Source organism: Engraulis encrasicolus, chromosome 12 (assembly GCF_034702125.1).
Source record: "Engraulis encrasicolus isolate BLACKSEA-1 chromosome 12, IST_EnEncr_1.0, whole genome shotgun sequence".
Lineage (NCBI taxonomy): Eukaryota > Metazoa > Chordata > Actinopteri > Clupeiformes > Engraulidae > Engraulis > Engraulis encrasicolus.
The window spans coordinates 18,328,362-18,340,861 of NC_085868.1; the positions used below are offsets into that span (position 1 = coordinate 18,328,362).

Below are 12,500 nucleotides of genomic sequence, written 5' to 3' on the forward strand. Positions count from 1 at the left end.
ACACACACACACACACACACACACACACACACACACACACACACACACACACACACACACACACACACACACACAGAGACAAAGAGATACATCTTCACTGACAGATACACACATACAGTACATGCCCTGACACATTGCAAAACTCTGACACACACGCATGCACACCCACAAACACACACAGATGTATTTTCACAGAAAGACACACACATAGGCCTATATTCACCGACACACAGGTAGATTCAGAATGACACACACACACACATATTCTGAATAACGCGCGCACGCACGCAGCCACACACACACACACACACACACAAACTCAGAGGCAGAGAAAGAGAGAGAGAGAGAGAGAGAGAGCAGCGTAGCTCAGGTGTGCTGGAGGTCATTCATCTGCCAAACAGACCAGTAAGGCTCCTGTCATGGATGCCACAGCTGTTACGCTCCTCAGCACTCAACATATGTTCACACTCACACACCTTTCTCTGTGTGTGTGCGTGCGTGCGTGCGTGCGTGTGTGTGTGTGTGTGTGTGTCTGTGTGTGTTATATCCACTGAAACATATCAACTGAAACTCTATAGTCTTGTACAGTCTCCACCATTTCAACTCACCTGTATACGGTTGGAAGGCCGGCTCAGTGGTTTTGCAGTGGTGTGTGTGTGTGTGTGTGTGTGCGCGCGTGTGTGCGCGTGAGTGAGTCTGTTATATCCACTGCACAAAGCTGAAACTCTGCAGTCTTGTACAGTCCAGTCCAGTAAACTGCAGTAGACAGTTACCTGTACAAGGTTGGAAGGCCGGTCAGTGGAGTGTATTTGTCAATGTAAGAGTGTCTGTCAGTCTGACTGACTGACTCACTCACTGACTGACTGACACTGTTTGTGCCTCTGTGTTTGTTGTGTGTGTGTGTGTGTGTGTGTGTGTGTGTGTGTGTGTGTGTGTGTGTGTGTGTGTGTGTGTGTGTGTGTGTGTGTGTTCTTCAGCATTACACGGTGAAGAGGGGCTCTGCCCAAAACGTTCCCAGGTGAATAAAGAAAGACAAATCTGAAGAGTGCTGTCCTTCGCTTCATCTATGTTTAATGTGGGATTCATCACCCAGTTAAGAAGTGTGTTTATCATGAGGCGATAGTGTGAGCATGTCTCCTCCACTTTACAAGTTTCCGTCCCCATCCCACAGGAGAGCTGTGCAGGCCGGCGTGTGAGAACGGGGGCCGCTGTGTGACCAATGAGAAGGGAGAGTCCCGCTGCTACTGCTGGCCCAGCTTCTCTGGGGAGCGGTGCGAAGTCAACCACTGCAAGGACTACTGCCACCACGGAGGAATCTGCACTGGCTCACCACTAGGTAGGTACACATGCGTCTGTGTGTGTGTGCGTGTGTGTGTGTGTGTGTCGGTGTGTGTGTGTGTGTGTGTGTGCGTACGTGTGTGCGTCTATGTGTGCACCCACGTGTGTATGTGTATGTTTTCTGTCTGTATGTCTGTCTGTAATTGAGAGACATTGAGAGAGAGAGAGAGAGAGAGAGAGAGAGAGAGAGAGAGACAGAGACAGAGTGAGAGAGAGAGAGACAAAGAGAGAGACAAAGAGAGAGAGAAAGAGAGAGAGAAAGAGAGAGAGATGTGAAGTCAACAACTACGAACACTATTGCTACAATGGAGGCACCAGTTCAAGGAAGTTAAGTGCTTTTGTTTTTCTACATGTGTATGGAGAAGGGTGACAAATGTGGAAAGTCAACCACTTCTAGATAAGTCAAGTCAAGTCAAGTAAAGTGTATTTTATTGCCAAAAATCTATGTAACAGGGTTAGCACAGAAGTTTTGCATTCGATTCATGGTGGGCTATGTCAGTGTATGTGATGTGTGTCAGAGAACCGTTGTGTGAGTTTCATAAGTGCGCTATCTGAAATTAGAATTCAGTAGTCTATGTATGCATACATCCTCGCTGGAGAACGGGCTTCTCGTGATTGTCCGTGCGGCGAAGCAATCATGAAAGTGCTTAACGGGGTCGCTGGACCACTGCACTCGAGAAGTCGTGAAAAGTGCTTTACGGGGTCGCTGGACCACTGCACTTCGAGGAACATGAGTTAAAAGCGAATAGCAAAATTAGCGTGTTGGGCAAGGTCGCTGGCCATGGTGCTGAAATTACTGCCGAGCCCGAAACCTGATATAGATACAAATCTGATGCGTGGGCTCGGGAGTATGGGGCTCCAACTGAGAGCTCGGACAATATCCGCGCCCGCGAAATATGTGCGAGGTCTGAGCGGACACCCCCTGGCCGGTTATTGGGAGAGCGAACGGAACCGAGGAGGCGCGAGGGCAGACTCCCGGATAAAACGGTCGAGGAGAAGGAGACGGGGGGCGACAGGAGTGGATGGAGGGTGTGAGCGAGAAAGCGAGTTTCTGACTAGGAGCAGATGAGTGGGGAATAAGTACAGCGTTGATAATTGAAGGATGAGATTCAGGTGGATAGGTAGGCGTGCCTGTACTAGCGCGCAAGGAACTGGACAAATGACAGACGAGCAGGAAATACAGAGCAGGTGTTAATTATATCCCCGAAACGCGGAGCGTCGGGGATGTAATGGTTTTGCGTGCGCCGCCGCCGCGTCCGCCGCGTCCGCCGCCGCCGCGTCCGCCGCCGCCGCGTCCGCCGCCGCCGCGTAAGGTCTTTCGTGTTAACGCGATAACTTTTGAACGGATGTTTGGATTTGTCCCACATTTTTTGGGTGAATGCTCTAGGGCAGGTACATGAACTGATTCGAGTTGGGAGGTCAACACTTTCAAGATGGCTGAATTCAAGATGGCCGAATTTTTGTTTGGTCCATAACTTCTGACCGGGTGGATGGATTTGTCCCAGATTTGGTGTGTGAATGCTCTAGGGTAGGTTCATGAACTGATTCGAGTTTGGAGGTCAACACTTTCAAGATGGCTGAATTCAAGATGGCCGAATTTTTGTTTGGTCCATAACTTCTGACCGGGTGGATGGATTTGTCCCAGATTTGGTGTGTGAATGCTCTAGGGTAGTTTCATGAACTTATTCGAGTTGGGAGGTCAACACTTTCAAGATGGCTGAATTCAAGATGGCCGAATTTTTATTTGGTCCATAACTTCTGACCGGGTGGATGGATTTGTCCCAGATTTGGTGTGTGAATGCTCTAGGGTAGGTTCATGAACTGATTCGAGTTTGGAGGTCAACACTTTCAAGATGGCTGAATTCAAGATGGCCGAATTATTGTTTGGCCCATAACTACTGACCGGGTGGATGGATTTGTCCCAGATTTTGTGTGTGAATGCTCTAGGGTAGGTTCATGAACTTATTCGAGTTTGGAAGACAACACTTTCAAAATGGCGGAATTTTCATTTGGCCCATAACTTCTGACTGGGTGGATTGATTTGCCCGGTAACACCTTATTTTAATGGTTCACCATTTCAGTGAATCTACCATATTAGGTACAGTGTAATAACCAATGTAACAATATTTAATACCATGTAATACTAGTGTAATACTAGTGTAGCAATATGCAATATCAGGTACAGTGTAATAACGAGTGTAACGGTATGCAATACCATGTAATATGGTGTAATACCAGTGTAACAATATGCAATACCATGTAATACCACTTACGCACAAACACATGATGTGAGTAAAAAAATGGCGGTGTTACACTGGTATTACATTGTATTAAATATTGTTACACTGGTTATTACACTGTACCTAATGTGGTATATCCACTGAACCATTAAAACAGTGTTACCATTTACCCCATTTTTTGCTTCATTTTCACAATAGTCGTTTGGTTTTAAGCCTATGCACGTCATGTCACGTCTGTATGTATCATATACGTTTACGAAATGGTGGACGGGAGTGGTAGGAATGATGGGGGACGGGAAGCGTCGCGTTTCGGGGATTTACCTTAAGCAGTCGAAGGCGACTGCACAGGCAGTCTAGTTTAGACCTGTCAAATTTCATTACGCTTCTCCCGAACTTTCGTTTCGTAAACGGAACGACATGAGAAGAGAACCCGTTTTCAGACAACAGTTTCTATGCGCTTTAGTTACTCGCTCAGGCTTTTGCTGCTAATTTGAACTACTAATAAGTAGTAATGGCTCAGTAATAATATACAATATGTATGCCTTGTTTTATTTTATACCACTGTGTGTTTAGTCAGTAACTCAGTTCATTACCATAGCAGTTAAGTATGTAATGCCCCCACAGTAATTTAATTAATGAACGGAAAAAAGTGTACTTTAATAATTCAGGTCAGTTACTCGGTTAGTGTACTTAACTGACTGAGGACACTCTGTCCTGCGCTGAATGCAAAGAGGTTTTCGCAATTACCGTCTTTGTTCTTTAGATCACCGATGAGTGACGTCTTTAATATGATACTGATAAGACAAATGACTATATAATTAGTCTGATTTGTGTGTGTGCGCGCGTGCGTGCGTGTTTGTGTATGAGAGAGAGAGAGAGAGAGAGAGAGAGAGAGAGAGAGAGAGAGAGAGAGAGAGAGAGAGAGAGTGTGTTTTGCTGCAAAATGTGCTTCTTGCTATTCTGCCCTTCTTCACTCTAGTGATTGACACTTAATAGAGCTAATTACTGTGTACTATGATGAAACATTGCTGTGCCATTTTGAAATGCCCCTGCTTGTATACCAGAGAGGGAGAGCGAGAGAGAGAGAGAGAGAGAGAGAGAGAGAGAGAGAGAGAGAGAGAGAGAGAGAGAGAGAGAGAGAGAGAGAGAGAGAGAGAGAGAGCTTTTTTACAGCTTGTGTGTGTGTGTGCGGGCATGTGTGCGTGTGTGCATACGTGTGTGTTGGCTTGCATGCTTTTGTATTAACTGTGGTGAGCTTTCTTATTCCTCCCGGCATTAAAAACACCAAGCACAATATACACAAATCCTGTGACAATGGTAGATGGTGTGAGATGGGAAAATGATCGAGATAATGTAGTATCTAATTCAATCTGCCCCGACCCATGAAATTGCACAGGCTTGATTGGAAACGGTTCCATTCCATGTGTCCCATATTCTGGAACATTCTGCATTCTGTTGCAATTTGTCAGGCGCTAATTTTTTCATGTACTGCAGCTTTTTTTATTTTGGTTGACCAACATTGCATCATATCATAATAGTAACACATTGCATTTTTGCAGAGTTAATTCCAATTTTAAGGTCAAATTTAACACTCTTCCAGTTGATCCTCGTCTCTAAGTGTCGAATTAAACCTACTCTAAAATCTACTGTGCACAGGGCATCAGGGAAGGAATTGATATTATAAATCTCATTAATTTATTTACTGATGCCAATAAATTATTTTATTTGCTGATCCCCAATAAATTATTCTAAAGCTGTGTCAAAAGACCATGAAAATAAATGCCCGGGCCATAAATATGCAGATGCCATTAGCAGAGATGTGGACTTGTGACTTGTGACTCGGACTGACTTGTGACTTGAGTCACAAATGACTCGACTTGAGACTTGACTTGCCAATATTAGGAGTGACTTGTGACTTGACTCGACTTGTACGCTATTGACTTGAGACTTGACTCGACTTGACAGTTTTAGCTTGCAATGACTTGCAATTGTGCTCCAAGTCAATGAATATATATATTTTTTTTGCATTTTGTGTGTGAAAAAAATGCATGAAAGAAAGAAAAAATAAATGATTTACCTTCAACCATAGTCAAAAACCATGCTAAAAAATATATATGATCAAGTGTGGGTTGCATGGTCACCCAAACAAACATGAAAGCTTGTCTGCAGCCGTGCTGTAATGGTTAGGGAGTTGGGCTGGAGATCACAGAGTTGCAGGTTTGAATCCCACCCTTAAACCCACCTCTTCCTACATCTCCATCCATGACTGAAGTGCCCTTGAGCAAGGCACCTAACCCCATATTGCTCAAAGGACTGTCACCAATATATGTGTTGGATAAAAGATAAAAGTAATTTAATGAATAATTATAAACCGTGGTAAAACCATGGTTAGTTTTCAGAGTAAAACCATGGTTCAATTTATAGTTAAAGTAAAACCAAAAACCAATGCCGAACCATGCTCAAAAAACTGAAATCATAGTATACCATGGTCGATTTTCGGGACATGACTGGCGAAGGGGGACATGCAAAGCAGTGTGGAGAGGTAATGAATTTATGACCAAAGGTAATTGTCAATATTGCACATACAATACAAGGTGACTTGTTAATGACTTGGAAAAAATAAGACTTGGACTTGGACTTGACTTGGCTTTGGCACGACTTGGACTTGGACTTGACTTGACTTGGCTTTGGCACGACTTGGACTTGGACTTGACTTGGTCAAATGTGTCGTAACTTGTGACTTGACTCGGACTTGATTGGAAGGACTTGAGACTTACTTGCGACTTGCAAATTAGTGACTTGGTCCCATCTCTGGCCATTAGTGTCGGCCTGCCTGGCGTGGCAGTGTAGGAGTTATTATGGGCGTGTGGTGTGAAGACCCTGCCAGTCTGCCCACCAGTGGGGTTGGTGGCTTGGCGTGGGGAAGGAGGCCTGGGGCCCTGAGGACTGGAGAGTAATCTTGTCATGGCTGCTGACTCCGACTCACATGCATGCAGACGAGCGTGCGCATGCGCGCGCACACACGCACACACGCACACACACGCACACACACGCACACACACACACACACACACACACACACACACACACACACACACACACACACACACACACACACACACACACACACACACACACACACACACTGTGCCCCCAACTCACACACAGATGTGATGTGATGTGTGCTGGGTGAGTTGGTTGGCATGGAGGAAAGGAGAGGAGAGGAGAGAAGAGGCAGCTTGGGGCTTGAGAAGGGTAATCTCGTCATGGCCACTGCCCCCAACTCATTTTCTCTCCGCATCCGCAAAGCCTACAGGGCACAGCTGGCCTGCTGAGAGCTGGAATAGAGAGATGTGCAAGGAGAGAGAGAGAGAGAGAGAGAGAGAGAGAGAGAGAGAGACAGAGGGAAAGAGAGAGAGAAAGAGAGAGAGAGATGTACAATTGAAGAGGGAGAGAGTGCCCAGAGAATGCACACACACACACACACACACACACACACACACACACACACACACACACACACACACACACACACACACACACACACAGGAAGCAGAGTTGGATATGACATCATGTCATTGCAGCTTTTGAGGGCGAGAGAAAGAGAGAGAGAGAGAGAGAGAGAGAGAGAGAGAGGGAGAGGGAGAGAGAAAGAGTATAGGAAGAAGACATTGAAATACACTATATTAACAAAAGTATTCGTTCACCTGCCTTGACTCACATGTGAACTTAGCCATCTAATGCTAATTTGTTTATCTTGGTTTCATGGGAGACAAACAGAGTAAGGTTATGGGTTGCTGGAACCATGTTCTGTGATCTGATGACACCAAGATAAACAAATTGTCCTTAGATGGTGCCAAGCATGTGTGGTGGTGTCCAAGTGAGTTATACAAAGAAAGGTGTCCCATACCATCAAAATTATAAACCAAAAATAACCAAAATAAACATGCACGCACAATTTTAGATTGTGCTTGAAATAAATGAAAAAGAGTTCTGCCCGCAACTTCATTCCAGATTTTGATTTTGGCCCTTGGACAATTTGAGTTTGACACCCTGGCATTGGTGCTGCTATTGACATTGGCTGCATTGGTCATTGAGAAGAGCACTGGTGCTTCTTATGGGCATTGCACTGTGATGGCACACATACAGTACATGGAGAACATGTTAAAGGAATACTGACCTGCTGCCAGGGTTGCCAGATGAGGCTCTTTCCAGCCCAAAAAATGCTCAAAACCCACATGGAAGCATCCCGGCCAATTCTATTGATTTCTATGGATAAAAAATGGGCGGGTTTCTCTCTTAAGTGCCATTTTTAGCCGCAGACGGCTATCCTAAGCAGCCCAATTCAGCGGGATACTGCCCAATCTGGCAACACTGCCTGCTGGCATGTTGGCATTGGAGTTGGGAAAGTAGGGTAGTGGTGGTTGAGGGACTCTAGAGTCTTGCACTGTTGCTCTGATACAGAAGAGCAGTGGTGCCCCTTGGGGGAATAGAGCACAACATGACGTTGGCACGGCCCTAGAGGAGGTTAGCGTTGCTTGTTGGTGGCACAGTGCTGAACTTGGCCCTGAGGCAAGGACAGGTAGTGGAGCTTCTTGGCAGGAATATTGATACACTGGCAGTCTGGTATACAGTAGAATAGTATTTCTGGGGGCTTTTCAAGCCTTAATTATTTTTTACGAGATAGTACAGTGAAGATACTGACAGGAAGCGAGTTCGGAGAGAGACAGACGAGGAAGTTGCCGGCAAAGTACCCGGCCCGGAATCGAACCCGGGTCTGCCGAGTAGCAGATGAGTGCCCTACCGTAGGCGCCACAGTATGGCCACAGGATGTGTTGTTACTGTAATGGAGAAGGGTTGGTTGGTGGTGGGGCATGCTGAAGGCATAGTGCTCTCCTGGCACCAATGGAGATGGGCATTAGTGGTCGTTATGGGCCCAGCACTGCCATGGTACTCTGATGGAGAGGGAAGGACTTGTTAAGAGCATCCACGCAAGCGGCGACAGGGGAGAAAACAGCCAGAGTGGCAGATACAGTGCAGCCTGCCAGGAATCACAGCTGGGAATCACTATGATGATGAATCACTCTTTATGCAATCTCTTCAAGCACATGGGTACAGACAGATATAAAGAAGGGAGGATGAAAAGATAGAGTGTGGTAAGTCAGAAGCAGGGTCCTAAATTGACTTCTTTCATCACCAGCCAAAATGGCTAGTAGATGTTAATCCAAAAAAGCCAAACACACGCTCACTAATGGGTCAAAGGTGGCTAGTACTGTATGTTGGTCTTTTCTACTAGCCAAAATAAATTTGGTGACTGGTGTTAATTGAGGGCCCTGGTCAGACGTAGAGAGAGATTCATATAGAGAGTAAGAGAGGAATTCGAGAAACAAGGCAGGAATTGAAGTGATGGAGAAAGAAGAGGCGAATGAAGGAAGCGAAGGACAGCACTCTTCAGATTTTTTCTTTGTTTATTCGCTTCGCTTCCTTCATTTATTTGTGCTTTATGTGGAATTCAGCACCCAGTTAAGAACTTTGACAATAATTAGGCAAGTGTGGGCGTCTCCTCCACTTTGTTAGGAGAAAGAAGATGCACCAAAGCTGAATACAGATGAAGGCAGTAGCCATCAGACAGAAGAGAAGAGAGAGGAGAAGAGGAGATGAGAGGAGAGAGGAGAAGTGAAGAGGAGAGGAGAGGAGAGGAGAGGAGAGGAGAGGAGAGGAGAGGAGAGAGAAGAGAGAAGAGAGAGCAAAAAAGAGAAGAGGGAAATAGATATAAGACAAGAAGTGAAGAGGAGAAAAAAATTGGACATTTCCCCAAAAGCAGTCTACTCTTCACCCTTCCCTTGCTATTATCGCCTCTCATTCTCTCAACACCAAGTGTACCAAAAGTACAGTAACAAAAAAAAGTACTTGAAAGGATTAAAGATATACTATGCAACTCCTTCATGTTCATCAAATTGTTTGGGGATCAAGGTTTGCTTGACTGATCTGTTCTGGCAAAACTGCAGTATTTCCATGTCCATCTGGTAGTCCTATTCCGAAACAGCATGCGCCGTTTTGGCCATTAGCAAATGTTTGTTTTGGGTCTGAATGTTTTTTGGGGGGTCTAAAAGCATGTACATATGCAAATGTAGAGTCAAAGTCATAGATTGGGTCATAGAAGAGCCTGGAAACAGCATTGTGACATTGCACTGTCAAGGTTTATGTGGCGATGGATGGATGGATGGATGGATGGATGGATGGATGGATGGATGGATGGATGGATGGATGGATGGATGGATGGATGGATGGATGGATGGATAGATAGATGGATAGATAGATGGATAGATAGATAGATAGATAGATAGATAGATAGATAGATAGATAGATAGATAGATAGATAGATAGATAGATAGATAGATAGATAGATAGATAGATAGATAGATAGATAGATAGATAGCTATGGGGATGCATTAACTGTGATGGACAATGTGCTAAATGCAGCAAGCTAATCAAATGTAGCTGATTAGCTTACAATCAAATGTAGCTAATTGCCATTGCAAATATGCTACCCTGACCTTTTTTTCCCTTCTCAACACTGCTTCAAAAAAATTACGAAAATAAGCACAAAAAAACACCAAGCATATTATTCAGTACAGTAGGTGGGATAATCCCAGGTTATACAGAAAGTTCAAACACTTTTTTGATGAAGATATCCTTTTCAAAACTTAAAAAAAACGTTTTGGCAAAGAGGAGCAAAAACACAGCCCTCTTTTAACACCAAAATAAAAGCCTCTGTTAAGACATGTCAAGGGAGAGCTTTCTATGCAACTTCACTAATGATGTGATCGTCTTAATCACCACAACAGTAAAGGCAGGTTTAGGCTATTCTATTATATTCCACACCAGAGACAGCAAACTCAGGTGCTCAGCTCAAAGAGGCCAACAGAATAAATGACCTTCTGTCTCAATCTTTCTTAGTTTATTCTTAACATTTGTCCTTATCATCTGGTAGCTCAGATGTCTTTCTCTCCTATCAACAGTAGTGAAGTATTTACATTTTACTTTTTGTGCATGGTTTATACCCCAGGTAGCATTTGTTTTTTTTTGTCAGTATCTATGATTACATGCACAGAGTGTTGGCATTTCAAATGGAATATTGTCAGTATTGGGTTTAAAACAAGTTACGCAATCTTATGTTTACTTGTGTTGAAACAGCGTTCTGCAACTGGGATTTTCCTGGAACACGGACAAATTCGGAATGAATAAAGGGTTTACATGACTCGTGCACAAATGAATACTGTCAAAATTGTCACACTTTATAATAATGTCTGCTAAGTAAAGACTTAGTAAATAATTAACTAATGATGAACAAAACATTAACAAATGTTGTTATTATTAACTAAGTTTTATTAATGCTTCATAAAATATGTACAAGTAATATATTCAAGATTTTACATACCTTACAACAAAGTATTTTATTCATTTACAAGCAATTTGTAAATGTTTGATAAGTATAAAATATTAACATAACATTCCCTAGACATTTACAAACATTTGTTAATGTTTTTTTCATCATTTTTAAATTATTTACAAAGTGTTATAAATGCTTTATAAGCAGACTATTATCAAGTGTTACCAACGCAATATTTCTCGCCTGTAGCTGCAGTCCATGATACGGAGAAAGACACAGAACTTACAGGGAAATATCTTTGTGTCAGGCTATAATGGCTGGCAGGCCAAATCATCTTCCTTCCTGCTTCCAATGTCATATTTTACTTTCATCTGAATGTCGTTCTTTTCACTTTTTGTACAGAGTGCTCTGAAATATTCTGGTATGAGCCTTTCTGTGTTAGTTTTTTTAGTCTTTTGATGACAGTAGTAGAGGTATTATTGCATGTTCTAGTGGCTTATAGCAATTGCTTTTTTCACTTATGCGGTTGTGTGTGTGCGTGTGCCTGTGTGCAAAGCCACCGGTATGTGGAGAGGAGGTATGTTTCTCTGGTTTATTTTGGCTCAGCTGAGCAGGTGTACTTCTTTTCTCGAGGAAGAAGAGAGAGAGATGAAGCAGGACACAGAGGAGGAGGAGGAGGAGTTGGAGGAATAATAAGAATAGTCCTAGACGATGAACCTTTGCTTGCCAGACTAGGGGCCTGTACTAAAATGAGGACCCCAGGCTCTTCTATTCGATGATTTGCCTCTTAAATTAACCTGGTTCTGAACCAGGTCCTGAACCAGCCTCTTAGTGTAGGCCCCAGCTCTGCTGGTTGGACTGTAGTCTTGTTATTACTGTCTGTATTTTTAGGGGCCGGGTGTGAGGGCGACTGACTGATGCAGTTAACATGTTTCCCAGGGCGGGCGGCTTCGCCTTGAGCGAATGGATACAGTAGATACAGTGCAGTCAGTATGTGTGCAAGAAACAGGGAAGCAGACGGCAGACACATTCTCACCTTTTCACCCTTTCACTTGTTTGTGTGCGTGTGGTGCGTGTGGTGTGTGTGTGTGTGTGTGTGTGTGTGTGTGTGTGTGTGTGTGTGTGTGTGTGTGTGTGTATGTGCGTGTGTGTGTGTGTGTGAGAGAGAGAGAGAGAGAGAGAGAGAGAGAGAGAGAGAGAGAGAGAGAGAGAGTGTGTGTGTGTGTGTGTGTGTGTGTGTGTGTGTGTGTGTGTGTGTGTGTGTGTGTGTGTGTGTGTGTGTGTGTGTGTGTGTGTGTGTGTGTGTGCGTGCGATTGCTTTTGAGCAGGAGTATGCTAAAATACTACCTCTTGAAAGTGTTGCATTATGCATAGCACTGTACTCACCAGACCCTGCCTGGCTCTCTCCTACACACACACACACACACACACAGGCATACGCGCACACACACACACACACACACACACACACACACACACACACTCACTCACTCACTCACTCACTCACTCACTCACTCACTCACTCACTC

General features: G+C 44.1%; 1 pseudogene; it reads left to right on the forward strand.

Annotated features, from left to right (window-relative positions):
- The window catches only part of LOC134460381 (low-density lipoprotein receptor-related protein 1B-like), a 372,315-nt pseudogene that overhangs the window by 335,905 nt on the left and 23,910 nt on the right, over positions 1-12,500 (forward strand).